The sequence below is a fragment of the Chroicocephalus ridibundus genome, chromosome Z, assembly GCF_963924245.1.
Source record: "Chroicocephalus ridibundus chromosome Z, bChrRid1.1, whole genome shotgun sequence".
Lineage (NCBI taxonomy): Eukaryota > Metazoa > Chordata > Aves > Charadriiformes > Laridae > Chroicocephalus > Chroicocephalus ridibundus.
Genome location: NC_086316.1, coordinates 54,510,760 through 54,528,284, shown reverse-complemented (window position 1 = coordinate 54,528,284; position 17,525 = coordinate 54,510,760). Strand labels below are relative to the sequence as shown.

Below are 17,525 nucleotides of genomic sequence, written 5' to 3'. Positions count from 1 at the left end.
ATGTCATTTTTTGAAAGATATCTATTAAAAATAATTGCTCTCTTGAACTGGTGGTCAACAGTGACAGGTTACACACTTAGTTAAACAGTATTTTATGATTTTACCAACAATACTTATCTTCATTTTACAATTAAACTTCACTATTGCCATGCATGACTCAATGGGCCTTGGTAAATTCTGATGTACCTTCTGATAGAAAAGCCGCTAGTTTCTGTAGTTAAAAGTCACAAAATGCTTTATTTCCTTAAATTCTATATGTGCTTGTCAGGCTGCTTATTAAAAAAAAAAAGCTAAGAAATTTGCAAGTGGAGCTTGCAAAATAATAAATAAGCCTCTCCCCACAAAACCCTCAACATTTATATGCAAACCTACATGCAACTAAACGTGTCTTCAGGTGCTCATTCCCCCTTTTTTTTTCTCTGTCTCATACACACACCGAAGAATATACACAAGTCGAAACCATCAGCTCTTCTCAATAAAATGACTCACCTATTTAAAGAAGTAAAGGTGCAAAAAGTACCTGATCTAACAGAAATATATATATGTATGTATAGTAATTAAAAAGAAAAAGAATTTATTTGATTGTTAGTGAGTTTTCCTTGCTATGTAGCTAACAACAGGACTACTCATGGAAGGTGACTCAACCTTGCGTTCAAATAAGTAAAACAATTCACATACACATATGTGAAGTATCAGTAAAGTGGCTCAATGCCTAAACCAAGATGTTACTATTCTGGTCAGAATTTTTGTTTTACATGACTCTGCCTTCATTATCACCTGCAAATATAACACCACAACCAGTAAAAATGGAAGATAATGCAAGCAGACACGATTTCACCTAGCAACAGGAAACAGGCTTTTAATTATCTACAGTCTCACATCAACTTTCAACTAATGCATAATGTAATCGATATGGTGATAAAACGTGTCTAGTTTATACATTTACCCACAGTCAGTTTCATCAAAAGAATAATGAAGCTTCATGTTCCCCTTCAAATATATAGCCTACATAGCAATCACTTTTTAAATAGCACATGAGAGCTGTTTTGGGGATGCTGGTATTTTAAATGTAATTCCAACATGTAAATCCACCATGGGACCCTGAAAAAGTATTATTTTTGTGCCCTTTCGGTACACCATCCAATAAAAATTCACTCTACTTCCTACAGAGCTCCACACGTTAATTCATTCTGAAGGCACTGTTAGTGTTAGCAATACAGAGACAGTCTGTTGGCCCAGACACACTGTGGCTCAGTCCTGTGATTCATTTATGGGCTCTGCTGGGCAACAAGAGGGCAATCTTATCTCGTCTCCCATCACTCAAGTTCTACTGTCTAACACTCCAAGATTTCCTGCTGACGCTCAAGGCTCATTAGGCTTCCCCATCCTGTAACTCCAAGTGCTGTCAAGTTGATCATCTCACCACACTCCACACTATCCATTGGAAAGCTCACTAGACTTACCAATACACCCCAAAAAACCATAGCTTTCTGCTCATGTTATGAAGGTGATTAAAAAAAAAAAAAAAAAAGTGATGGATGACTCTCCAGTCACTTATTTCCTGTTCAGATTTCAGACAAAACCTTACCAGACAAGCCTTAGTCTTCACTAAAAGGAAGGGCTTTTTTACTGAACCCGTTCCAACCTTGGACCCTGTGAAGAACAGACAGATGTACCAAGCAGTGGTAATCATCACCTATCTTGCCACTGAGAAATCTCAAGCATGCACCTAAATAAATAGCAAAATGGGTGGCTTACAGAAAAGTCAGGAGGGGTTAAAACAGTTAAAAAAAAAAAGAAAAAACTAATAGAGAGGGGGAAAAAGTTCAGTTTCCAGAATATATTAACATATCTCTAAGTCAGGTAAATTTTGGTTGCCAGTCATCTTCATAGATGTGCAGATGGAACCCCTGACTCTCTGACATGTATCAAAAAGCTATCAAGTAGTCCATCCAGATCCTAGAAACAGCAAAAAGATATTCCTAAACCCTTCACCAATAGCTTGCGTTTCCCAACTTTGCCATGTCTAAAGAACAGAACTAGAAAGAATGTTTCTGAAAGAGTTCAGTTCCTAATCCAGCCTGTACTGCAAAGAAAAAAAATATAATTATGCAACAGCTTTTCCTGATAGTTCCTCCCAGGTTCCAATTGAATATGAAAAACTAAGAACTTCATTGACCCTTAATTAATTACAATAAAGATTTCTGTGTGAGAACTTCCATTATTCACATACAGTGTCTGGGCACAGATGATATAGTGTTACTAGTGACCATTCTGCTAGAATTACAGTAATTTTCTCATGTGGCATCTTGAAAGGATGGCAGTCTGCAGTTGATCATATACATTCACTTGAGTATTCATGAGAGCAGGACCTTCCCTCACTACCCCTCTTATATTGCCCAAAGCTTTACCTTCCACTTCCTAGCAAACAATAACTGCTCTCTACAAGTACGTGCCCTTCCTATGTCCCACCAAAAGATGCTACCTATTGCAGAGCAACACTACTGGAGTCGAGAAGTCAGTGTGACAATATAAGTGACTTCAATAAGGATGTGTGATGCCTTCGGGGGAAAAAACAACACAGCTAGATACAGAGCTCTCCTTGGTAGCTGTCCAAAGAAAAAATGGTGATAAAATTAGTTAAGAAAGGCTATGAAACTTCATAAGCAGGTGCTTTGGAGTGTAAGAGCCCAGACAAAAGCCATTTAGGACCTCAAGCATCTGCCCAGTACTTAAGGCACTGGGCACTAGCTGGCCTGTAGTCACTGTAAGATCCCTCTCATATGCTGAAGTTGGATGGTGATGGATGCATACAGTCAGAACAACTGATCCATCCATCCTTGGCTGCATATACATATCCCCTTTCATTTAATGCCACGATCTTTCCTCAAATATGTGAGACACCACTTCAGTTCTGGAAGAAAATGGCTTATTGTAGGCAAACGCGTGAATAGAAACATGAAAACTGCGCAATGAATACTACAATTCAAATTTCAAGTCTGTTGCTCCTCTCTTTGTTGCGTCTACAGAACACTAACAAAACTACATAAGTGACCGATTTCAGATGCATGAAAGCATATTTACAGTGAGACTGATACCGTAAAACATTGATATGGTTTTACCAGTCATAAAATGTTTCTCTCTCATCATGGAAGCACTTACCCTCACTGCCACGCAGCCCAGCAATTTTATTGCAAATAAAATTCACAATGATCCCAATGCTCCCTATGACTCTGACTAGAATTTTCATAATTGTTTTAGGCAATTTTTCTCAGGTTTATCTAAAAAAGATCTTCCAAAAAGTAGTTTTGTTTAATTTATAAAGCACATGATCAAAGGAGCTGGACATCTGAAATAAATGTTTAGCCAGTCACCTCTCTGCTTAAAGTAGAAATCTGTCAGGATAGTCAAAAGAGAGCATTGCAAAAGTAATTGCTGAGGAACATTTCACATCTTTCCTATGTGGAAAAGGGGCTAATTTGTGTTTAGGCATTCATATAAAACAGTCAAGCTAGTTTTCTTTTAAATTTCTAGTGCAGGAATACCATCAGCAAAGTCTAGCTTCCATCATTGCCAAGTTGAATAAAAAATTGAGAAAAACTTCTCCAACCACTGACCCAGAATTAACACTTGTTCACCACCCAGAGGCAGAAAGACATCCTTGTCACTTCTAAATCCTTATCCAAAATCACAGGGACATAAACAAAATTATTTGGAGCTAGATACAACTTTTCATTCCTCTAAAGCAATATGAAATGTGAAAAGAAAATAAGCCTTCATACAAAGTTGCCAAAGACTCAGGTAAAGCATAATCATACCCACAGCAAAAAGAAAAGGGCTACCAACACAGGGAAACAAACTAAAACAAAAATCTGTCCTACAGGATAGACATGCAACATTTTCATCATAAGTCAACATTTTAAACCATACTTAATATATACACTGTGTTTTGATACAAGGGTTAGGAACCGCATTTATGCTAAACAGCCCTTATGAATGATAACTTCCTTCAAACCATTCACAATGATGGGTTTCATTCAGAGAATTTTTCTGTACTCTGTGGACAATTAATCTGCATACGTTAAGACTGCCATAATACCAACTTTTTTAACAACAGAAGTACATGTTGCTGAATGAGAAAAAAAACTCTGTATACTGTAAGTAAAGCTTTAGGAGTAGCTACTCCTCAAGACTTTGCTGCAGCACTTTGCAAGACACCAGCCTGAACACTCAAAAGTTATACCTATACCTGAAACTTAAAATGCAAAACATTTCTAGAGTTGTGAAGATAAAAGAAAGACATACAAAATACATGGAATGAGTAGAAGGTGAAAAAGAAGATTCTTCTAACGATATGTAAACAGAAAGTGTATACATTAAAAATCCTTTTAATAAGCCTGATAACCTGCATCCTCCTACACACTCCTTGACAGAGACATACTGAAAGGCTTTGAAGCTTTTGAATATCAAGAAGCTCTCCACAAAATCATCTGGACAAAAACTTCAAAACTTGTGTAAACAGGCCTTTCAAATACAAAGGAAAAGTGCTCCTGAATGTTTTGGTTTTGGTTTTGGTTTTTTTTTAACAATGTAGAAAGAAGGAGTAAGATACGTATGATAAAGAGGTAACAAGTGTTGCATGGTGGATTTTACTTGAAAAGACTCAGTAGTAACTGAAATACTACCAGAACAGTGACATTACAAACATCAAAATAAGGAAACTGGAATTCTTACTTGGACAACATAAGCATGGAGTTGTTTATTGGGATATTTTGTTCAAGACCTTTTTTAATTTCTCTTCAAGAACTAGAAGTGTTAAGTAATATTTAAACTTCTATTCTAGGAACTCTTCTCTGAATACCTAGTAGTAATGAACTTGAAGCAAGACAGAAGGATCGGGAAGCTGTCATAAAGTCTCATTTGTGCTAATCAGAGACTGGTTTAAGCTCTGCACATTTTTCTGTGTGCTAAATGCAAAATTTTATTCAGAAGGTGAAACACACACACATACACACACAAAGAGGCAAAAGAGGAGGAGCAGATTTCTAAAATCCCATTTGGAAAAAAAATAAATCAATTTGCCCAAATATTCCACAACATTTACATGAATAATAGTTTTCCCTGTGATTTAGAATTTTAAAAAAGAATGGTAAATATTTTGTGTTTTAAAGAATTTTGAAAAATGTTTAAATTAAGTGGGATGAGAATTATTATAATTAAACATTTCAAATAACATGACACAAAGTGCTTCCCAGATCTTTGCTTCTCAAAAATATTTGACGTATCTTACTAACAGAATTTATACAAAAACTCTTTCAGAATCCTTTCCCCAAAATAACTGAATCACCTTTATTCATTACAAAAACAGTAGAGAACACAAAGACAAAACCCTTAAGATTAAAAATTTTTTGAAGGTCAGCTTTAATTATCTCTTTCTAAAGAATAAATCAGAAGAGGAAGTCACAGAGACATTGTTTTAATATAAAATCAAGACTACTGTTTAAAGAGATTGCCGTGCTTCCTACAATACATGAAGGGTAAGAACTTACCATTCTTGAATTTGAAGACCAAAGTGCAAGTAAGTCTAAATAACACATAATATTCTGTCAGCCAATATAAATAATTTCCTGATCATTTTTCATATGAAGGAAATGGATATTAAATGTGAGAAGACATTTTAGACTGTATGAAAGAAGTACAAACAAATGTTCAGTAAAAAACATACATACACTTTGCAAATGCTAATCTGACTAGATCCCAAGAACATCTACTACTCTTAAGAATAGGCTCATGCAGTAATCAGAATTAAAAGAAATTTGAAAAAAAAAAAAAGCAAAACAAACATGCACAACAACACAAGAGAGAAAGAAAAAAACAGAGCTGCAATACTTGACTTTCTTTGCACTACAAGTGGCTCCAGATTTCACCCAAGATAAAAAAATTATTAAAGGCCTCTTTTTATTAAAAATTTAAGAATGGGCAAAAATTCCTTTGTGATTTTCCTTACTTTTTTGGGCCTCAACTGATTTTTCTAATTGTAAAACATTAAATAGTTACTATGCTTTATAAATGGGAAGATGCACTTCAGTGAAGACTGAAATTAAAAATTACATATACACATAGGAAAGCATATACCTGCACATTTTAATGTCAATTTAGACTGAGCGAAATTGTAAATAATGAAAAAGGAGGTCAAGTTATACATAAGTTAAAAAAATCTATTGTTGTCTGAAATAAAAGAAATGGAGAGTAATGAAGAGTAGACAAAGAAGCTGTGATTGTACATGTCCTTTCATTGTGAGGTCTTTGAAAGAACAAAGAATTTCTTAAGGAAATGTTTAAATCTTTAATTTGAAAAAAAACAATAATGTGTATTGTTTTACAAGGAAAATCAAAGCTGATTGTAAAAAGATAGTTTTATTCACGGCAATTGAAACAGGCCTGAATGCTAGAAGCTAGAATAAAGAAAATCATAGAGAAAAAAATTCACATTAGAAGCATTGAGCAACCCATGCGACCTAGTGAAATCCATCCCAGGGTCCTGAGGGAACTGGCTGACATAGTTACCATGGCACTCTACATCATATTTGAAAAGCTGTGGCAGTCAGGTGAAGTCCACGGTGATTGCAAAAAGGGACACATCATGCCTATTTGTAAAAACAGTAAAAAGGAGGATTCTGGGCACTACTGACCAGCCTTACCTCCATGTCCAGTAAGATCATGGAACAGAATCTCCTGGAAAACATATCAAAACATATGAGGCCAGCAGATGGATGATCAGAGGGCTGGAGCACCTATGCTATGAAGACAGGCTGAGAGAGTTGGGGTTGTTCAGCCCGGAGAAGAGAAGGCTCCGGGAAGACCTTATAGCAGCCTTCCAGTACCTGAAGGGGGCCTGTAAGAAAGCTGAGGAGGGACCGTTTGCAAGGGCATGTAGCAATAGGGCAAGGGGCAATGGTTTTAAACTAGAGCAGGGTAGGTTTAGATTAGACATTGGGAAGAAGTTCTTTACAACGAGGGTGGTGAGACACTGGAACAGGTTGCCCAGAGAGGTGGTGGAGGTCCCATCCCTGGAGGCATTCAAGGTCAGGCTTGATGAGGCTCTGAGCAATCTGATCTAGTTGAAGATGGCCCTGCCTACTGTAGGGGTGTTGGACTAGATGACCTTTAAAGGTCCCTTCCAACCCAAGAGATTCTATGTTCTACGATATGGAAGGCAGGGAGGTGATTGGAGACGGCCAACATGACTTGACCAAGGACGAATGCTGCCAGACTAATTTGGTGACCTTCTATGATGGAGAAATTGCATCAGTGGACATGGGAAGGCAAGTTTTGTCATCTACATAGACTTCTGCAAGGCTTTTGATACAGTCCCACACAATATCTTGCCATGAAATTGGAGAGATAGGGGTTTGACAGATGGACTAATAGATACACAAGGAACTGGCTGGATAGCCGCATCCAGAGAGTTATACTCAATGAACACCAAGTGGAGCCAGTAATGACTGGTGTCTCTCAAGGGTCCTTACTGGGACCAGTACTACTTAGTATCTTTATTAATGACATAGGTAGTGAGATTGTGTGAACCCCCAGCAGGCATGTAGATGACACCAATCTGAGTGGCGTAGTTGATACACTAGGCAGAAGAGATGCCATCCAGAGGGGCCTTGACAGGCTTGAGAAGTGGGCCCATGTGAACTCCATGAAGTTCAACAAGGACAAGTGCAAGGTCCTGCACTTGGGTCAGGACAATCAAGAGTATCAATATAGACTGGGGGATGAATGGATCGAAAGCACCCCTGAGGAGAAGACTTGTGCATACTGGTGGACAAAAAATTAGACATGACCCAGCAATGTGCACTTGCAGACCAGAAAGCCAATCACATCCTGGGCTGCAAAAAAAGAAGCGTGGCCAGCAGGTCAAGAGAGGTGAGTCTTCCCCTCTACCCCACTCTAGTCACACCCCACCTGGAATATTGCATCCAGCCCTGGAGTTCACAGTACAAGAAAGGTATGGACCTGTTAGAATGGGTCCAGAGGAGAATCATGAAGGTCTGGAACACATCTCCTATGAAGAAAGGCTAACAGAATTATGGTTTTTCAGCCGGGAGAAGAGAAGGCTTTGGTAAGACCTTACTGCAGCCTTTCAATACTTAAAGGGGGCTTATGAAAAAGATTGAGAGATATTTTTTACCAAGGCCTTTAGTGACAGGATAAGGGGTAATGGTTTTAAATGGAAAGATGGTAGATTTACTATTGACATAAAGAAGAAATTCTTCATTATGAGGGTTGTGAGGCACTGGAACAGGTTTCCTAGAGAAGCTGTGGATGCCGCATCATTGGAAGTGTGCAAGGTCAGGTTGGACAACTATTTGAGCAACCTGATCTAGTGAAAGAGGTCCCTGCCCATGGCAGGGGGTAGGACTAGATGATCTTTAAAGATGCCTTCCAACCCAAACCATTCTAAGATATTATGATTCCATGACTCTTTGAAAATGAAAAAAGTCATAGGAAATTAAAAGGATAATAAATGCTTATCTCTTCAACATAACCCAAGAGATTTTCGATGCCTAGACAAAGCATCTACAAAGTGTCTGTAAACTCGAATTTTATAGCAAAATCATCAGCTAGCTCTCAAAATGTCAAGTTTTTTTACCTGCTTTGAAATTCCCAACTTTTTGCTGCCATTTCAAGCACTCAGTATAGCTTGGGGTCACCCAACAAGTGTTTTAGACCCAAAACCTATGATCACCTGGTCTACTTATGTTTTGACATAAGCTTCAAGTGCCAATTTGAGTAGTGACATTTTAGGTTTCTCAGGATCACTGTGGCTCCAGAGATGGACACAGTACTCCAGATGGGGTCTCACCAGAGCAGACTAGAAAGGAAGAATCGCCTCCCCCGACCTGCTGGCCACGCTTCTTTTGATGCAGCCCAGACTAGAGTTGGCTTTCTGGGCTGTGAGCGCACAGTGTTGGCTCATGTCCAGCTTTTCATCCACCAGTGTGGATGAAAGTCCTGCAAGTCCTTCTTGGCAGCGCTGCCCTCCATCCCTTCATCCCCCAGTCTGTATGGATACCAGGGGTTGCCCTGACCAAGTTGCAGGACCCTGCACTTGGCCTTGTTGAATCTCATGAGATTCACATGGGCTCACTTCTCAAGACTGCCCAGGTTGCTCTGTATGGCATCCCATCCCTCAGGCGTGTCAACTGTACCATTCAGCCTCGTGTCGCCCGCTAAATTCCTGAAAGTGCGCTCAACCGCACTGCCTCTGTCATTGATGAAGATATTTAACAGTACTGGTCCCAATATGGACCCATGAGGGACATCACTTGTTCACTAATCTCCATGCAACCAATTCCTCCTCTACGGAACAGTCCACACATCAAATTCATATCTCCCCAGATTAGATAGAAGGATGTTGTGGGGATCGTGTCAAAAGCATTGCAGAAGTCCAGATAGATGACATCCATATCTCTTCCATTGTCCACTGATGTAATCACTCCATCACAGAAGGCAACTAGGTTGGTCAGGCAGGACTTGATCCTGGTGAAGCCATGCTGGCTGTCTTGAATCACCTCCCTGTCCTCCACGTGCCTTAGCATAGTTTCTAGGAGAATCTGTTCCATGACCTTCCCAGGCACAGAAGTGAGGCTGACAGGTTGGTAGTTCCCAGGGTCCTCCTTTCTACCCTTTTTAAAAATGGGTGCAACATTTCTGTGTTTCCAGTCACCGGGGACTTCACTTGACTGCCCTGACTTCTCAAATATCATGGAGAGTGGCTTGGCAACTATATCAGCCAATTCTCTCAGGCAGGACTGTGGAATGCATCTCACTAGATCCCTTGACTTATATATGTTCAGATACTCAGGTAATCACAAACATGATCTTCTCTTACACTGCGAGGGACTTCGCTTCCCCAGTCCCTGCCTTGTGGTCCATCCACTGAAGAGGTGTGGGAAAAGAGGTTTCCAGTGAAGACTAAGGCAAAAAAGTTGTTGAGTACCTCAGCCTTCTCCTTGTCCATTTTTACCAGTTTGCCAGTCTTGCTTGACAGGGGTGGTACACTTTCTTTGACCTTCCTTTTCTGGCTGACATACCAGTAGAAGCCCTTCTAATTCTTTTTATCCCTTGACAAGTTCATCTCCAACCACACCTTGGCCTTCCTGACCCCACCCTTACACAACTGGGCAGTGTCCCTGTACTCTTCCCAGGATACCTGTCCCTGCTTCCACTGCCTGTGCATTTCCTTCTTGCCCTTTAGTTTCACCAGCAGGTCTCGACTCAGCCTTGCTGGTCTCTTGCCTTCCTTTCCGGATTCCTTACATCTGGGGATTGAGAGCTCTTGCACTCTATGGAAAGCGTCCTTACAGATCTGCCAGCTCTGTTCTGCTCCCTTGCCCCTGAGGGCAGTTTCCCAGGGGGTCCTATTGACTAATTCCTTCAACAGCTGAAAGTTTGCTTTCCTAAAATTCAGGGTCCTGGCTTTACTTTTCATCTGACCCATTTCCCTCAGGACTGCGAACTCCACCAGTGCACAATCACTGCGGCCCAGGCTGCTTCCAATCTTGACGTCACCTATTAGCTCACTTGCGTTGATGACCATCAGGTCCAGCATCGCATCCCCTGCGGTGGGGCTGTCTGTTACCTGGCTTAAGAAATGATCCTCAATGCATTCCAGGAGTCTTCTGGATTACCTAAAGCTCACTCTGCCACTTTTCCAGCAGATGTTGGGGTTGTTGAAGTCCCCAGCAGGATGAGAGCCTGTGAGTGTAATGCCTCCTGTAGCTGGAGTAAGAAGGCTTTGTCAGTACGTTCCCCTTGATCAGGTGGCCTTTGGTAGACACCAATCATGGGGTTTCTTTTGTTGCCTCAGTCTCTTAATCTTACTCATAGGCTTTCAACCTGGTTATGGCTATTCCTCAGACTCTTCACACTCTGTCCATTTCTTGACATAGAGGGCAAAGTCTCCAGCCCTCCTTCCTCGCCTGTCCCCTCTGATCAGTCTGTAGCCATTGATAGCTGCACTACACAGCCATGGGATTTGTCCCACCAAGTTTCAGTGACGCTAACTAGGTTGTAGCTTTCTAGCAGCATGGTGGCTTCTGGCTCCTCCTGTTTGTTGCCCACACTGTGTGAATTGGTGGAGGCACTTCAGTTGGGCTGTCGACCATGTCACCTTCTTAGAGGAACACCCCTCAATTACTTTACGGTATTTCAATGCTGCTTCCCTGTTGGCTCCTATTACCTCAGGACCCTCTGGATCATCTCCATAAGACTTTAAGTGTACTACAGCGTAGCCAGAAAGTCTCAGAGCAACAGGCTGATGGCCCTCAAACTGACCCGATTCAGAGACAATGAGATCAAGAATGCCTGATTATCTATAACATAATAAAACCAATATAAGATTTTTCTTAATGAAAGTCCAAATAAGAAAGAATACTTCATGTCATTATCATGCTGTTTACACGCTCTATGTATACACATAAGTACAGCCCAACTACTGCAGAACTTTGAAATAAATAATAGAAAAAGACAGAAGAAAAATGCAAACAGGACACATTAGAAAGGTAATAGATTCATTTAACATTGTATAGTAAAATACTTGAATTTTTAGACACAGGGAAAAAGATACAACTAAACTATTTGTATTGAGATACCACTTCTTTCGTAAACATGCATAAAATGGTAAGTTAACAGTTAAAATAAAAATCAACTAGGATTATTGCAAGAGTTTTAAAACACAGAACGAACTACCTCGAGCTAAGCTGAGCTGAAAAGAACTCTATAAAGATGCATGGAATTTATAACATTATTCCTGCAGTATCAGATTTGGTATTTTAAGAATTGTAGTTATTCACTTTGCTGCAAGAAAACAAGATTAGCTAATGAAATGTGCTAACGATGACACAAACCTAGAAGGAATTGCCTTCCATTATGGTTGAAGGTATTGCCATCATAGAGGATGATCTGAATATCACATTAAAGGAATTGGATCTAGACTACTGGAAAAACTACATAAAATGGAAAGAGCACCAAAACCAAACAGAAGAGATCCTCATTCTAATTCATGTTCAACCATTGACTTTGTCAGTGATTTTAAGTTACTGGGTTAATCTATATGGCATTTTTAAACTCCCAGTCCCAGGTAAAAATCAACGGGAGTTTGGTACCCACCTCTCATATGCATTAGAAAATCCCATCTTTTAATGCTTCAATCAACAGAAAATATGCATTAAGGAAAATAAAACATAGCAGAAAGAGATAAAGAAAATGATAAGTAAGTATTTTAGAGTAAATATGAATTATTAGGTCAGTGTATTTCAGTAAACTGATACATCACTTTCCTATCACAGATAACTTTATTTTCAACAGTGGTTTAAAGCAAATTATGTGATAGTATGCTCCCAACATTTTAATACCTGACAAAATTACAGAGAAGTATACTGAACATAAGAGAGGTACGGAACTGTTAATACAGTATGCAAACTTCCAATATCATGGACTGCATCAAAACCTTAAAATGACTGAGATGCCTCTAATCTTCTACATCTCCAGAGCAAAGTATTCATTTTTGGAAGAAAAAAAAGGAGTGTGTTTTCTTTAATCTGAGCTCTCTTTCATGAATAATGCAGGAGGTAAAATGCATTTTATATCATTTGACTAGTCTACATTGCAAATTTAAAAATATTTATACCTGGTTGGGGAAAAAAAAAAAAAAGAACCAAAAAATTTAACTAAGAGTGTATAAATAAGGAGTGAAAGATTAATTAAAATAAAGAAAATCCTTGTAAAGATATATGCTAATACTTCCTTTGCACACTTTTAAAATGGTGTAACAACTTTGGATGTACACTAACAATTCCTAATGACATCTCTTCATTATTTGCAGCTTTCAACCTAGAACTATTTTCTTAGCATAGTAAAGTGAAAAACAAGAACCCCAGTTAGCAATTATGTGTGATACCATTCTGTTTAGCTGATGTGCTACAGTGCTGGGAAATAACTCTCCAGGACACAATTTGCGTGGAACAGAAGCCTAGCTTGGATGCAGACTTATATATTCATCTAAGAACAAATCAGTTCATTCAAAATACAATGAACCATTTGCAGCTACCTGGTTTGTATACATAGACCACATAGTGATAAGCATAGCCTAATGCTGCTTCTGACTGTTGCTTCCTGGAAAACGCTATGAAAATTCACAACAAAACCTTACATTGAATACCACAAAAACTAGCTTGACATCAGTATGTTTTTTTCTTATCAAGACAAACCCCACTGATATCTCAAAACAAAACAATCTTTCAAAAGCAGAGTTGTAACAGTAAATGTAACAGGTTTACGGAAATTCCATATTACAGAATATCTCACAAAAAACCCTAAACATAAAGCTGAGACTATTTTACGAAAATAAAGAATTTTTAGGGCAAACAGTAAAAAAAAAAACTCAAAAAACTGTATATGAAAAAGGTTAAAATAATTTAAAAAATGAAAGATACAGTTTGAGAAGAATTAAATTAATATATCACAGAATCACGGTTGGAAGGGACCTTAAAGATCACCTAGTTCCAACCCCCCTGCCATGGGCAGGGACACCAACCACTAGACCAGGCTGCTCAAAGCATCATCCAGCCTGACCTTGAACACTTCCAGGGAAAGGGCATCCACAGCTTCCCTGGACAACCTGTTCCAGTGCCTCACCACCCTCACACTAAAGAACTTCTTCCTGATATCCAATCTAAATCTACCCTCCTTCAGTCTGAAGCCATTACCCCTCGTCCTATCATTACACTCCCTGATAAAGAGTCCCTCCCCATCCTTCCTGTAGCCCCCCTTAGGTACTGGAAGGACATTATAAGGTCTCCTCAGAGCCTTCTCTTCTCCAGGCTGACCAACCCCAGCTCTTTCAGACTGTCCTCATAGCATAGGTGTTCCAGCCCTCTGATCATCTTCATGGCCCTCTGCTGGACCCACTCCAACAGGTCCATGTCCTTCTTGTGTTGAGGACTCCAGAGCTGGACGCAATACTCCAAGTGGAGTCTCACAAGAGCAGAGTAGAGGGGCAGAATCACCTCCATCTACCTGCTGGCCACACTTCTTTTGATGCAGCCCAGGATGCGGTTTGCTTTCTGGGCTGCAAGTGAGCATTGCCTGCTCATGTTGAGCTTCTCGTCCACCAGCACCGCCAAGTCCTTCTCTTCAGGGCTGCACTCAAGCCATTCTCCGCCCAACCTGTATTCATGCCTGGGATTGCCATGACCCAGATGCAGGACCTTGCACTTGGCCTGGTTAAACATCATGAGGTTCGCAGAGGCCCACCTCTCAAGCCTGTCAAGGTCCCCCTGGATGGCATCCCTGCACTCCAGCGTGTTGACCGTGCCATACAGCTTGGTGTCTTTGTCAAACTTACTAAGGGTGCACTCAATCTCACTGTCCATGTCACTGATAAAGATGTTAAACAGCATGGGTCCCAGTACTGACCCCTGAGGAACGCCACTTGTCACCGGTTTCCATGTGGACATTGAGCCATTGACTGCAACCCTTTCAGTGCGGCCATCTAGCCAGTTCCTTATCCATTGAGTGGTCCATCCATCAAATTCATGCTTTTCCAATTTAGAGACCAGGATGTCATGTGGGACAGTGTCAATCGTTTTGCATAAGTCCAGGTAGATGATGTCCATTGTTCTCCCCTTATCTACCAATGCTGTGGCAACATCACAGGAGGCCACCAAATTTGTCAGGCATGATTTGCCTTTGGTGAAGTCATGATGGTTGTCACAAATCACCTCCTTCTTTTCCATGTGCCTTAGCAGAGTTTCCAGGAGGATCTGCTCCATGATCTTGCCAGGCACAGAGGTGTGACTGACCGGCCTGTAGTTCCCTGGGTCATCCTTTTTCCCTTTTTGAAAATGGGGGTTATGTTTCCCCTTTTCCAATCAGCGGGAACTTCACCAGACTGCCACGACTTTTCAAATATAATGGAAAGTGGCTTGGTGACTTCATCTGCCAGCTTCCTCAGGACCCGTGGATGGATTTCATCTGGTCCCATGGACTTTTGCACCTCCCAGTTCCTCAGATGGTCCTGAACCTGTTCTTCTCCTACAATGGGCAGTTCTTCATTCTCATAGACCCTGCCTTTGCATCCTGCAACTTGGGTGGTGTGGCTGGAGCCCTTGCTGGTGAAGACCAAGGCAAAAAAGTCATTCAGCACCTCAGCCTTCTCCATATCCTGGGTGACCAGGTCTCCTGTCTCCTCCCTGAGAGGAGTACGCCTTTACCCCTGACGTAATTACAGAAGTTTTTCTTGTTATCCTTGATGCCCCTAGCCAGATTTAATTCTATCTGGGCTTTAGCTTGCCTGGTTCCTGGTCACTCAGACAGTTTCTCTGTGTTCCATCCAGTCAACCCATCATTGCTTCCACCCTCTGTAGGCCTCCTTTTTGCTATTGAGCTTGTCCAGGAGCTCTTTGTTAATCCACGCAGTCCTCCTGGCATTTTTTCCCCACTTCTTCAAGTCAGGCAACTTGACTTACAGTCAAGTAAATTATCTTCCTTTATCTCGAAATCTTACATCAATTTAATAAATAAAACTCAAATAATAAATCCTGATTTCTTTTTGTGAAACCTTTTTTTTAATATATGAATAGTTTAAACCCCGTACTTATTACAGTTTTGTTTAAAATGCTATTATGCAGGCTCTCTATATAACAAACCTTTTTTTTTGTTTATGTTTCTTTGCTGTTGATACTGGTACACTAAATATAAGAAAGTAGCATTTGCCAGGTGGTCTACAGAAGCCTTATGTCTCTGCTAAGCGCCTTTTTCAACAGATACTGTTCTGGACCTTACTCCATCTCTCGGGAAGATCTTGATCAAAAGGATTATAGCAGATTGGCAACTCAGATGAAAATAAAGGAACAGAAATAGCAGCTTGATCCACAAGTTGCAAAATTTTCTTAATACATGGCAGTCTGGATTGTTCTCCAAAAATTCAAAACTAAGGAATGCATGCCACTACCAGTGCAGGGAAGAGATCCAAGCTCCAATCACCACAGGTTGCTTCTCCAGCTGTCACTAGTCCAAAAGGATGTTATAGGGCAGAAACAGGAAGAGAAGTAAATTAAGTGGAGGCAGTTATAGTTGTCACATCTCAAATGCAAGGAAGTAAAACAGATGATGGAGAACAGAAAGAAAATGCTGCTTGTATCATCTGGTATTACTATTGGCTGACCTCCTTTTCATTCTGCAATCTCTGGTAGCAGTGACATACCTCCTACTCCTCAACACGGAGAAAGGAGAAAAATCACTTCTGTGAGCATTGAGACAAAAAGAGAGAGTGTTAAAGGTAGAGAGGAGCAGACACGGAAGGAAAAAAGAAATAATGACTGAATGTGCAAGAAATTACGCCCCAGGCTGTGAAAAGTGAATTGCTACCAAGAGAACTCTTACTAATGCCACTATTAGAAGTGTTTGCATGACCTGATAGTAGATTAACTGATTTAATGAAATAAAAATGTATCTATGCTATAAAAAATAGTGCCTACCAAGAACCTTGTATAATTGCAACTATTATAAGTTAATTTATTATGCAATTGTACTATTTTATACTATGTGTTATTATTTGCAATTATTATTACTGAATCCCTAAAAAATAAATTAGGTTATTGATAAATAGCATTGAAATAATATGTGGTATTTCACACTAACTAAAGTTTCACTTACTAAAATATTATTTGAAAATATTTATTCTGCCATGTTCTTGCATGATTTGGGCCTTTTAAGAATATATATGAACTAACTTATTTATTAAGTTGGAACATTAATTATTTTATGTCCAATCAATTGGTCAATCAATGCATGTCTAACAATTGAAATTAAATTAAGACAAACTGTAAAAGGATCCCTCATTTTCTCTATGAAACCTACCAGTACAGCTCTTTGCCTGGAAGACAGATGCTGAACAGCTGCACCAGGAGGTTACTATATCATAATTGTGGGAGAAAAGTCTATTTGTAAGATATTTTGACCTAATCCCAACAGAAGAAAAACAAGGCAAAGAGATGGCAGAAACTGTGTCAAAGTTCTGAATAAACCTGAGAATAATACAAAGTGTGTCTACTTTTATGTGACTAAAAGGCAGGCAGCTACAATATTACTCTGTTTCTCAAGTTTCATCACTGTATTTATTTGCTGGATATTTCCTTGAAATATCTTCAACATTCAGATTAGATTTTAATCACAATGCCTCATTTATAATTCATTTAATCCTATTCTTTATATACAAAAAAGCAGCTGAAGCAGATGTCAGGGGGCTACACAGGAATAACAAGCACATGTATTGCAACGGAAAATATATTTCATTTAGTGATTTCTACCTACTATTGCGATAAGATAATGTATTTATATTAGAATATGAGAAATGTTTCTCAAAAGAGACAGAATTCACATACTTTGAATATTAAATAACTGAAATGCTCTTTGAAGAAATCTATTCTAGAACACCATCATGTGAGACTCTGTCA

General features: G+C 39.6%; 1 protein-coding gene across 50 annotated transcripts in view; it reads right to left on the bottom strand.

The window, feature by feature from the left end:
* PTPRD (protein tyrosine phosphatase receptor type D) overlaps window positions 1–17,525 on the bottom strand; it is a 1,281,778-nt gene that overhangs the window by 251,885 nt on the left and 1,012,368 nt on the right. The window lies entirely within an intron of this gene.